Raw genomic sequence first — 7267 nt, 5'->3', positions numbered from 1 at the left:
CCAGGCAAACTAAGGGAAGCTCATGATGGGATAACATGGTAGACCATTTATGAAGTCAGGGAACAAGAATGTTGCCATGGACTTGTGGCTTTTTGAAAGGAAGTGATCTCCTTAAACCTCATGTATTAATCTGAAATATAGCACCAAGGACACTAGTTACAACTAACTAATATGATCTTGATTCCAAGTATTTTTTTTCTGTACTGGCTTGAAGCTAGGTTTAAGGTTTATTTCAGAACAATGAAAAAACTTATATAGCTGTAAAATTATTGGGTTCTTCCTCTGAAGTTCCATATAGCCTTCCATCCATTTTCTAAACCTGTTTATTGCAGTTAAAAGCCATAGTGGGCTAATGTTCACCTCAAATGATGTACCAGTTGACTGCAGAGTACACGTGTACACATCAACACTCAAAGGGTGGCACAGTGGTTAATACATATTCCTACCCAACTCTGGGAACCTGTGTTCAACTACTGGTCGATTCACTGCCCTGTTTAATTTTCCAAGTGCACTCTTAAAAATACTGGTTATTTAACAGCCTTTTATGATTCTTTAATGGGTTGTGTGATTCCTTGTAGAGCCATTACTCGAAAAAAGCACCATTTAATTCTGGGAAAGGTTCTTTGCATAAGTTTGTTCTTTGTGCTTAAAAAATTCAAATATGAAGAAAAAACTGAAATCTTTATTGTGTGGTAGGCCAATCTGGCAGGACACTAACAGATTAAGAAAACCGGACCTAGCCTTTGTTATGGTATGCAGCAAGAGTCCTTTTTAAATCATGAGCCAAAGGTATTTCATAAATCTGTTAGCATCTATTCATGGTTATTTACCATATGGAGCCTGTTTCAGATCTAAATAAATAAAGATTCCTTCTGGAACCTTCATGTGAATGGGTCTTTTTGGGAAAACACAAATGGTTTCCCTATAACATCACTCCAAAGAACCACTCTGGTGCCTTTATTTTTAAGAGTAAATGTGTAGGTTTTATCAGGCTACTCAGTACTTACCTTAATACCAAAGGTTTTCCAATTTAAATGTAATTCAATGTTATCTGTGTAACTGTGTGCCCTGTGTTGGACTGGCATTCCCTGCAGGTCTGATTCCTATTTTAAACCCAAAACTATGAAGTTAGAATTAAGTGTCCCTGTGGCTGATGAACCAAAAATGGATGGAAGTACTGAATTTAGTGCAACACTTGGCAAAAAATTACGTAAAATGATTATAGAAAGATCCTTGCTTTCTCATTTCACATGAACATTCAAATGGACAGTTTTATCTATGTCCTGATGATTCCCAAAGGAGTTATGGGTACTCTGCTAATTTATTCCTGTCAGATCTGCTTTTAATGTAGTGATTTTCCAGAGCACAGGCACTTGTGTTTCAGGATTTGCTTCAAGTTGGAGATTTTCTTTGCTCATCTCTGTTTCATCAACCACTTTGCTACATATTTATGACTTTATGCACTAGCACATGTGCGAATAGGAGGAAGTTGTATGGACCAGGTAAAGGTAATTCCACGGCAGGCCAGGGGTGGGCGGGGTGCACTAAACTGTCTCCTGTTATCTCTGCAGATCAGCTGCGGGAAAACCTGTCTGATTTAGAGTGGATGACATCACTTCCAGTTCTGGTGCCAAGAAGAATGTCACTTCCGGTTCCGGTGCCCAGAAGAACATCACTTCCAGTTCCCTTACGTCACTTCCTGTCTGATCCCTAAAGCCGCCATATTTGCAACCCATGCAGTTCTGTTTTGGACTCCGTACTGAGAACATTTCTGTGCTATTTGAAAAATGTCTTTTGCAGCCAGAAATAATATATGGGTGGCTGCCCCAAACCTTTTTTAAGTGTGTCGAGTTTATTAATTTTCACATTGGTGTAGTCGGCAGGATAATGACCTCTTGGAGAGACCGGAAGTCAGACCAAAACATAGTAAGTGCTGCTCCGAGTCACCGAGTGGGAGTCATTCGGGACGTGTTGGGGAAAGCTTGAGTATGCTTCAACCCATCATCCTGTTAAAGATCTGGGGAAGAGTAGAATCGGGACCCACAGGGTAGAGCCTGGTGCATCTGGGAACGCACTGGGAACTTACTATAGTTACTATAAGCCTTTTGATAAAGGTAGGAGAAACCCAGGCTGGCATGTGAAAACCTAATGGCCTGGATATTTAAACCTGCTAAAGCAATGAAAAAACAGGCAATGGCTTTATGGGCTAAAGTGGTTAGTTGGCTACAACCACATAAACAATCGAGCCATCCAATAGTGGAGCAGGTGGCCCGCGCTTTTGCTCCACACCTGCCTGAAAAATCGCCAACCAGCCTGGGGCTATACTGATATTGCCTCGCTAGCGGACAGGCGCTTCGGACACAGGTCTTGGAGCCGTGCTGAGCCAAAGTGTCGTTGGAGTTGAACACCTCATTATGTACCTGAGCCGGAAACTGCTGGATCATGAAACCAGGTATGCGGCAGTAGAGCGGGAAGCTTTGGCTATTAAATAGGTGATTACTCAGCTGAGATATTACCTCTTGGGGCGTGAGTTCACTCTTGTGTCAGACCATGACCATTACAGTGAATGGCCTTGCATAAGGAATCCAATCACGCGCACAAGGTGGTTTTATATCTACAGCCTTATAAGTAATCGGGTTGGTTATCGCCCGATTGTACTGCAAGCCAATGCCAATGCCCTTTCTCGATGCTACAACTCGGACAGGAATGCCCAACCTACGGTCTGGACTGAGGGGCATGTCAACATCATGTAATAGAGGACGTTATCGGACCAAGCAAAGGTAATTACATGCCAGGCCGAGGTGGCGGGTGCACTAAACCTTCTCCTGTTATCTCTGTAGACCAGGCGCTGGAAAACCTGTCTGATTTAGAGCAGATGATGTTACTTTCAGTTCCGGCAACCAGAAGAATGTCATCACTTCCTGTCTGATCCCTTAAAAGCCACCTTCTATGCAAACCCTCGCAGTTATGTACTGAGAACATCTCTATGCTATTTAAAAAAAAGTCTTTTGAAGCCAGGTGGCTGCCCCAAACCTTATTAAGTGTGTCAAGTCTATTCATTTTCATAGCACTTATCGTCCACTTCTTGTTGTATTCCACTTTTATATGTTATTTACTACTATTGACAGTTTTTGTATTATCTAAACCACTGTGATGATTTTCTGCATTAGCAAACAATTACTGCTGCTAATAGAACAGAATTATTTGCCATTGTTTTTAACTGATTTTTGAGACAATTGTTACATTATCTCAAACAATGAGTTGCACAGTGAAGCATCAGTTGACCAGACTTACCTGATCTCATGTACACCTACGTTATGTGTTGGCTACATAATCTTTGTCTGAATATAATATTTGAGAGTTAAAGAGCCAAGGTCTGAGTGGTAATGACCTGGGGCCTCATGTATAAACGGTGCGTATGCACAGAAATGTTGCGTAAGAACTTTTCCACGTTCAAATCACGATGTATAAAACCTACACTTGGCGTAAAACCACTCACTTTTCCACGGTACCTCATACCTTGTCGTACGCAAGTTCTCTGCTCAGTTTTGCAGACTGGCGGCACCCAGCGTCAAAGCAGTGCTACTGTTCTTGTGTGGCTACACCTTATTTTCCTGACGCGGCTTTATAAATACACTGAAACTAACCGCATATTGTTTATTAGTGTAACACATCTGATTGTAATTAACTTGTAACAATATAATGGTCCAGGGAATAGCCATAGTATTCCAAATACCATAACTGCTTTAGCGTTGTTACTCTAACTGCACCTTCTTCTTTCAGCTGCTCCAGTTAGGAGTTCCAACAGCGGATTATCTTTTTCCATATTACTCTCACTGCACCACTTTCGGAGTATTTATATCACTGTATCTGAGTGTGAATCACAGCAGCAGCATCGGAAGAAATTATCGATATACAGCTTTAAGGACACGCTGTCTCAGCCACCAAAACGCTTTTTAAAAGCCTTTCCTGCGGACCTCACGGTTCAGAAACAGTTTCATCCAAGAACTTTAAATGCACTCAATCAATTGCAGTAGAAACTGTTTGTACTTATAAGTACAATCACCCCACTGTAAACTTGCACTATAGTTATAATATAGTTATAATACCTGAGCCACTTCATAAAGCGTGAATTTACATATGATGACGATATCATTTTTAAGATGAAATACAGCAAGATATATTTATTATATTATACAGATAAAACTTTAACTTCATTTAAATAATCTATATTCTTCACTGGGAGTGTCGTGAAGGATAGAATAATTAAACATGTACTACGAAGATATTTCAATGTTCCTTAAGCGTTTTGAAGAATCAGCGCTCTAAGCTTACAGATGGCTTAACTTCTATTACATAGCTGATTGTGTGGCGATCGGTTTACTTGGGAAAGAAAAGCAAGGACTGCGGTGGCGGCTACGCCAATATATATTGAATATAAAACAGAAGAGAAAATAACAACACAGCTAAAAGCATAGCGACAAATTTGGGCAAAGTTAAATGCTTGTGTCATGAGCTGGGCGGCTGTGCAGTGTCTGCAATGGGCGTGGCCATCCACCGTGCATAAGCTACCTTACTGACATTGGCGCTGAAGGAGCCACCGATTTCTTCCTCTGCCCAGTGCCACCACAAGCCTAGAGCCACCCCTGAGTACTGCTGCAATAAATTATTTCTCAGACAATCACTGTGCCGTGAAACCCATGTTTAATAACATGTTTTAACTCCTATCATCATGAAAATGATATCACGTATACATCTCAGTATTTTAGTTATTCAGAGTGCTGTAATATCACAAATGTAATGGATTCTGTGTCCAGTTGGAGGAAGAGAGCCAGTTTAAGAAGCAAGTAGTGATTCACACACATAGAGCACATAGAAGATCAAATACAAAACAAAGCATTTAACGTATACTACTTTAATTCGATGTGATTTGAGAAACTGGTTAATTAAACGATTTTAAGATGAAGTTTATGATGTTCTACTTTAATGACAAAATAAACTACGTGATTAAAGTGGAAATGTTGAGATTGAAGTTGACATTTCGTGCTTTTCCCCACTGTGTGCCTTTTTTTCTCTGTACCTAATAAGCTTTCCATATGACACTCAGACGGTGGGCTACAACTCCGCCTTTTCACGGCGACTTTGATATGTGACTTCTTTTTATTTCCGGCACTGTGCGATTTTGTGACGTGAGCTTTCAAGTTTCTCCAACCGCTATGTCACTCGATCAACTTCCTTTTGTTGATTATACCACGGTTTATTTGAACAAATAGTATGTTTTCCTTTGCCTCCACTTGGTATTCACTGAAATTCTTATATTTTTCCCGAAGCTTTTCCCATTGTCTTTTCACAGAAGGCTGACAGGCTTAAGGCGATTTATATTGATTTGCATATTCAAAGAGGCATTAATTCTGGGAGGAGTTGGGCGTTACATAAAGCGTGCATGCGCGTTACTTTTCATGCTGGTCGGGATTTATGTAGCGGAAGAAGTTGGAAGTTGCAGTACACAGATTCCTGCATCTGGATTTTTTCTATGCTTTAGCACATTTCGCTTTTATTACTTACGCCATGTTATAGTCGCGAGTTCTACATCGGCGTTATACATGAGGCCCCTGATCTGGTCTACAAAATATTGGAATTGTGCTCTCAGAAAGAAACAGCAGTTTTAAATGTCTGTTGTGACAGAATGAGAATACCAAAGCCATGAATGTAAATATATTTCATTACTGGTTCAATAGGAAACTGGCTGAAGTAAACATGGTGGCAATCCAGAAATTTTTGAAGATCATCTGTTTACTGGTCATCTTTTCACTACATTGCATCTCTCTAATGTTTGGCTACTGGTTTGCAAGTCAATTAAAGCAAAGGCAAAAAAAAGTCTGTTCACGTAGCATCATTAATTGACCACTGATGAAGAAAGAGGCTGGAATGAAAACCTGCAGCCACTGTGGCTCTCAAGGTTCAGAGTTTGAAGCCCCTGATCTAAATGGAGCCCTGAGTAATGTGAAGACAGCAGTGTAATATAAATTTGTTTTTAGATGTCGATAAATAATTTTTCTCAATATAAGACAATGAAAAAACAATAAATGCTTTCTGCATTCATTGGCCTTACAAATAAACAAGGTTTTCCAGTAATATTCATGAACATATACTGTAGAGTCACATCCATGATCTGTGCCTCCCCTAAAGTCCAATGGTTCTCTGTTTGCCTCTAGCTCGGTTTTCTCTGAAAGTGTTGGTACATCCAAGACAGCGTGTGGACTGTGCTTCTATCCTAAAATGAAACAAAGCCACAGGGTTTCACTTCACTTTGTTTCTGCTGCTAAGGGAACTAACTTACATAAGGGAACTCCACATTTAAATTGGATACTAGGATCTCTACTCCTGGACTATTACCTGCTCTGATGTGTCTGATTTAGATGTTACTTACATCCTTTCTTTACCTTTGATAGTAAGATAAACACTGTCCCTGGCAGGAGATCCTGTGCCATGTTGTGCTCCACACTGGTACCATCCTTCATCTTCCTTTTTGAGATGGGATATCACTACAGTGAACTCTCCTGCTGAAATGTTGTCACTGATAGTTTCCTGTGGTCTTCACATAGCCCTGTGGTATTCACCCGGACACGACAATGAGAAGTTTCCCTTACACCAGTATTTGACATGGCTTTTATAAGCCTGACCATAGTGACACAACAGTCACAGACTGATTTAGTGAACCAATCACCTCCTGTGGCCCAGAGAAAAATTTCATATCTGTAAGTGACAGAAGGACAGGTATCCTGTGTTAAGTTACTAAATTTGTTTTTTTTAAATTTTATTTTTGTTTTCTGACACTTGTAAAACATTTTTCCAAAGAGGCCAGTTAAACTGTCAAGGGGGAGTTCATTCACATGGCAGAGGCTCGTAAAAATTTTTGAGCATCTGGAAGAAAGTATGCTACCATTGTAAATCATAACTTTGTACCCCCCTAAATGGTTTAAAAGGACAAAAAAAAGATAAATTAGATGGATCATTGACATACTAAAGGGTTAAATAAATACAATGCAGCACTGTCCTAAACTGTTTGCATTCAGGCTCAAGATATGGAAGGCCCTTAAAACCCCGAATTTTCCCTGGGATGCAGGCTCAGAATCGCTAAAAATATTTTTTTTTTTTGTCCCACTTCAGTTGGTTTTTAACTGGCTAAAATAAAAAAGTTCTTTTTTATGAAACTCACCTGTTAGGACAAATCTGGATAAAAAAATAAAATAATTCATAAAGAACA

Source organism: Polypterus senegalus, unplaced genomic scaffold (assembly GCF_016835505.1).
Source record: "Polypterus senegalus isolate Bchr_013 unplaced genomic scaffold, ASM1683550v1 scaffold_264, whole genome shotgun sequence".
In the NCBI taxonomy this organism is placed as follows: domain Eukaryota; kingdom Metazoa; phylum Chordata; class Cladistia; order Polypteriformes; family Polypteridae; genus Polypterus; species Polypterus senegalus.
This window is presented reverse-complemented; position numbering follows the sequence as displayed.